The sequence below is a fragment of the Xiphias gladius genome, chromosome 20 (genome assembly GCF_016859285.1).
Source record: "Xiphias gladius isolate SHS-SW01 ecotype Sanya breed wild chromosome 20, ASM1685928v1, whole genome shotgun sequence".
In the NCBI taxonomy this organism is placed as follows: Eukaryota; Metazoa; Chordata; class Actinopteri; order Istiophoriformes; family Xiphiidae; genus Xiphias; species Xiphias gladius.
Genome location: NC_053419.1, coordinates 23,206,310 through 23,212,425, shown reverse-complemented (window position 1 = coordinate 23,212,425; position 6,116 = coordinate 23,206,310).

Below are 6,116 nucleotides of genomic sequence, written 5' to 3'. Positions count from 1 at the left end.
GCGGCGGCCCCGCCCACCGGGGGGTGAGCCGGCCAAACAAACGAACGCCGCGACTGATCTGCGCGGCGGCCATTTTTGCTCCCCACACAATAACAACAACGATGATGATGATAAACTTTATTTACAGGACAAAGTTAAAAAGTGCCTCGCGTAAGGATAAAGCAACAGCAGGGCACGGAGGCAGCGCGCTCCATTTCCGGGCTACGCTCCCGAATGGCGTTGTAGCGCCGCCCCTTCTCCGAACCAGCCAATCAGAGTCGGCGAGTGTCCACGGCCAATCAAACGCGAGAAAACAAGGAGGCGCTCACGCCCATCTTTGTTGGATTCCTGGGAAAACAGGTCATTCATCACTCTGGGCCTCCGGTGACCGGGGCTCGTCCTTCGCCGAGTGGAGGCAGATGCGGCCACAAGTGTGCCCGGTTTTCGAGGAACGAAGAGATTCACTGGCTGAGGTCGTGGTTTCTGATCATTCCTCCGCTCCGTACTGGCACCGAGGTTGTCTCTTGGTCCAGTGCGAAACGCGGGGGGGGGGGATAAGTAAATAAATAAAACACAAAAACAAAACAACTCAGCTTCGGTCAAGGCTTTGGACAGTTAGGCTAAACTTCGAGGCCGTGTTCCTCCGGGGCAGCTGAGCGGTTAAAACACCTGGCAGGTGCCCTCCTCATTCGACTCGAGGCCCGGTCGCACCAGAAAGTAGCGCAGCCAAGTTCATCTGCGCGTAACTGCAGAAATATGCGGTGTCAGAGGTTTGCTGGCAGGCTAATGGCTAACACCTAGCTCGCTGCCTCCTGGTGCTTTGCTCTCGGGGTCGGGGCTCACTTCATTTGCAAAATGCTGAATTTTTATTTATTTATTTTTTTTTGTAGTTTGCGTTTTGCCCCCCACAAGCTAACGCCACTGCTCAAAATGTCCGTTTTCATTTCAAACGGTGTCCCAGGCCCTGACACAGACCGCAGCCGGCCGAACTTGACTGCACGGGAACGAGGACCGTACACAACCCCCCCCCCCAGCCGAGAGCTTCGCGCCACCCAGGGGACAGACCAGATCAGAGAGACAGATTTTTCTGTAGAGAAATAAATCTCAGGTTTATTTAACCTCGTAGATTTCTTCAAATGCCTTAAGAGTAGTTATAAAATAGTATGTACACATTGCTTTAAGTTACACAATCCATGTTTGGAAGTGCTCTCCCATCTCTGTTCAACCATTGCAATGAAAGAAAAAAAAACAAAAAAACAAATCACAGCCAAGTCAAACATGTTTCAGCAGTGTCTGAATATTAAAACCCAGCAGCCAGGCGTTCTGCATCTACCGTACACACCCTGGAGAAATGAAAAGGGAACCTAACGTTCACTTCAGTATAAGAGCTGATGGATCCAAAGGCCCGACTGCCTGGGTTTTCAGTTTTAGTGCAATGGCTGCCTCTAATTATTTTTGATATTTCCTCCTGGAATCGTCTCAAACCTGCGCCGCAGCTCGAAAAGTACTGCATCGCTATCTCTGTGCGCGCAAAGAAATCCTAACCTAAATATATCTATCTAAAACGGCTGATAAGGGGCCACTATCCTTCACTTTGTTTCTGCGTCGCCCCGCGCGCGCGAAGCCTCTTAACAGTTCGCCTGTGAATGATACACAGTGTGGAAAAGTCGCTGGCCTGAGAAAACGCCACGCCAGAAAATATTTAACCTTGGCGCAGGTCTAATCACCGCGCCGCTGCGGGGCTGAAAACAACACTGGAGGAACCGCTGATAAGCCCTGCTCCCCCGCTCCAGTCCCATCGCAGGAGAAGGCCTCGACAATGGAAGCGGCCCAGCAGGTCCGACGGGGAGTCGAAGCCGGAGGAATTTCAATACTTCTGAGCAGCGGGAGCGGAGTCGGGATTGGGGCACGGGGGGCCAAACAGATGAGGAAAAGGAGGGAAAAGTGAGAAGGGAAGCGTGGGAGGAGGGAAGACACAGACACAGATAGGAGATGGCAATGGACGGGAAAGGAGAGGGGAAGGATGGGAAAGGAGGGGAGGATTCTGGCTGAGAAAAAGAGCTTTGGTTATCACGTCCGATGATTCAAAAAAAAACAAATCTACAGACGATAGCAGGAGCAAATTGTTTTTTGAGGTCAACTCTGTGCAATGTTTATTGCTACGCAATGCCTTCCTGGTAAAACAATGGAAATAAAACTTAAATTAACACCATCTCTCAGTATAAATAGAGCTATTTTCAACATCTCTCTCAGCATCACGCGGACGCCCAAAGTCTTCACGTAGTACAGAGTATTTACAGTAATATAACACAAACAGCGACCGGAGAGCTGAACACAGAGTTTCCGGGAGAAGTCACCCGGTAAAAGCTGTGTCTTGCAGCTGGAAGCCCGTTTCACAGAACCACACCTTCAGGTGCACGTCTATAACAAAAAAACGACAATAAATACAATGCTTACAATAAATACAACATTACTAAGTAGAACAATGGTTTTCACATTTCCCAGCGCACAAACTGGTAGTCGCACAGCCAACCAGTGGCTTCACCGGAAACCAGTACAAGACCAGTTGCTACATAAGACCTATATGAACCAGCAGGCAGGTCTGAATTTTCTTCAAACAGAGGCTAAGGCTATGTCGACTGTGTCTTTGCATTTAACGAGCAGGTTTTCCCTCTGGAGGTCAGTGAGCCGAAAGGTCCTGCAGAATAAAATCTGTGGTTTTCACAGAGTGACGACCTTCTCCATGGCTGGATTTACCTGCTGGAGGGGGGGGGCAGGGTAAAAAGGAGCTGCTGGGCCCCCCCATTAACTCCCCCGCTCCTCCCAGTCCCGTGCCCCGCGCCTGGTTTTCCCTACGCTGGAGTACTGGCTGGCCCCAGGTTTGCTCTGTGGTCATGTCATGGAGCGCTAATCCATTTCACAATATGCAACACGTGGGGCACAAAACTCAGATAGTTAAGTACGAAAACTAGATTCCCACTTCGGGATCCTCTTCGAGACGAGATCCTAAGTTAAGAAATTAAACCTTTATGCTCTTAACAGTTGACTTTGGGCTTTAATCCATTTTTTTATTAAATCAAATGACCACAAACCAACTGACACACAGTGAACCTGAGGATCTCGGTGGTGCAGGGCAGGAGCCCGATTCGGCCGGTTGGTAATCCAGCCTCGATCATCTCACTCCAGAAATCCTTCCACAAAAGGAGAAATGCTTTGGAATATTCACTTTTTTCAGACTTATGCTGCGGAACTCCCCCGTTTAAAGTGTTTTCAAATCAGTGCTAGCTTATACAACAGTTCTTCATCCGTTTCTTTTCAAATAAATATCTTCCACTATATCGTCAACAAAATAATTTATCTTTACAGTCACTTAAGTCGTTTCAGTGTCACCGGATACATTGGAAAAAAATAGGAAGATTACACGCTAGCAGCTTTAACGTCTCAGCTCAGCCCGTCACCCGCGCGAGAGAGCGAGGAGCGAGCTGCTTCGGTCCTCTCCGCGTTAATCTCTTTATCTCTGCGTCCTCAGTCCACTGGAGCTCAACCGCGAGCCCTGCAACTGCTCGTCTGCTCTAAACACCAGCTGAATGGGTACAATGTCATTTACACACACACACACACACGTCAAAAAACGTACTTCACAATGTGTCAAGTGCCATGTATATGGAGTAATCCCTGGTTTGGAATGTCAGACGGACACACACGCCACATGGAAATTGTGGAAAAGAAGCGCTGTCAACAACACAAGGGGTTTAGTCAGACCACACTTAGTCCCGGGCGAAGACGCGCTGTCAACGTCGCCCGTGTGAATCAGTGTGAGGACGTGCTGTGGAATGTTTGTTGTCCGTTAAGTTATTGTGCTGTGAGTGTTCTCGAGATGCTAACCTGATAATTCAAGTGTCAATCCTTAACCCCCGAGCTAACTGTTAGCTCAAAGGTCAATAAATACATGCGTGAAACACACTTTAAAAGAATAGTCAGTCTGGGAAATGCGCCTACTATACATGCACAGACACACACACACACTCATAAATATATAAATATGAGTGTGTGTGTGTGTGTGTGTGTGTATACATAGACACACGTATATACATTTTCATTCCCATAAATGATGCAGAAAGAGCCTCAGACATACTGTGCGGAGAATATGTGGAAATGCCCTCATTGAGGTTGCACAGCGGACGGCGTGGAATTGAAAAGCCAGACAACTGTGCTACCGAAAGCTTTAGGCATTAGACTACTTGGTGCTCTGGGTTATTTGGTCTTCAAGTCACTCGTCCTCCTTTGTCCACCCAAACCAGGTGCTTGGGGGGAAAAAACAAAAAAACCCCCGGTGTCATTTCCAGCCGAGGGTTTTGACACCAGCTCTGACCTCAGTCCGTCGTTTCATGACGGTGAAACGCACAGCCAATGCAACACCCCCACACCCAGTTTGGTCACGTCCTGACGTGGCGAAGCTTTGAGCGGGAGCTGGCGTCGGACCGGGGCCTTTTCACAGTGAGGAATATTTAGTGGGGACGTTGAGCGGAAACCGTTCATAACGACGGGTTTCTGTGCAGTGAGTGTCCTCTGATGTACGTGTCCTCCAGCTTAATCTGCGGTGCCTTTTTCAAGACCCAGAGAAGGCAAAAAAAAAAAAAAAAAATTAAATCTCTAAAATATTAAACAACAAACTGAACGTCAGGTACATGTAAATTAATGTTACGCAAAATAAATATTTTAATTCAATATCGCTCTTGGAAATTAAATAATTTTAAAACGAGTTTCCCTGGTCAGCAGGTAGGCCGGAGAGACGCCCACCTCCGCAGCGCTGGTAATGGTGACTTCAAGGAGCCAGCGCACCAGCGTTTCTGCAAGTTTCAGCCTCCTAACAACAAAGTCGTGGTCAACTTATGTGAATGCTGACTCTTTCCATTGCGTGCTGCAGAATTTTAGAATTTGGTTTTTTCCAACACTTTCCAGGCCGTCGTTGGTTTCCATTTATGCCCGTAGGGTGTATTAGAGACCCTTGAAGATTATGGAGTCTATTATCAGTTACTGAATCGATTAAAAAGCTGTTATTACCTGATTAATTTAATTTGCATCTAAACAAATTTTTAAAAAAAGATAATTAAATTTGACAATTATTCATAGATGATTTTGTCTTGAAATGATGAATTAATAATTTAATTTTAAAATGTAAAAGCAATAAATTCAAAATTGTGTTTTTGTTATTCCATTTACAGTCATATTATAAATCACAGTACATTTGTGTTTGTTTTCATTTAAAGAAAAACTAAAACCTAAAAATTACATTTACACCACTCAAGCAAGTGACAATTGACTTTCAATCCATATAGACATGAGTGGCAATGGATGGAAATGGAATGGATGTCTCCAATGTACTGTACCCAAAAGTCTAGAAAACTGCAGCACGGTTTGCTGAAATAGTCAGGAATAAAGCCAAGTATCCATGATTTGCATTAAATGGGCGAAAACGTGCAACATCACCGGTACGACTGTTTAACTTGTTTAAGGAGCTGCTCGGTGCAGTGAACCCGGTCCATCTGCCGGTAGGTGAACTGACTCACTGCCAGCTCAGCGCAGACAAAGGCGGGAGACGCGGTTAAATTCATCTGCTCCCGTCCGTCACGACTCCGCCTTAATGAAAGCCGTCTCAGCTCCAAGGAGCTCGCTCGGTCATGACGGTCCACGAGACGACCTACCAAAAAAAAATAAAAATAAATAAAAATAAAAATCACACACGCTGAAAATGAGGTTCGCTCTCTGGAAAAGGAAAAGGAAATTGAGAGGCAACCTAAATAACAGGAACTGGTCTCAACAGTAACCGAACAGGGGTTGGGGGACACAGCACTGATCTGGACACGCCAGGTGGGAAGCTAAGTTCTCGGTCTTACCGGTGGTGACTTAAAGGGTCAGTTCACACAAATTACAAAAAAAAAAAAAAAAAACTTGTTTCAGTTGTATATAGGGCTGCAACAAACGATTGTTTTCTCGAGTAACTGCTTATTTCTTTGGTCCATACAATGTCAGAAAATGGTGAAAAATGCCTTTTATGATTAGCCACGGCCCAAGGTGACGTCTTCAGTTGCCTCGTTTTGCCTGACCAACGTCCAAAACCAAAAGAAAAGATACTC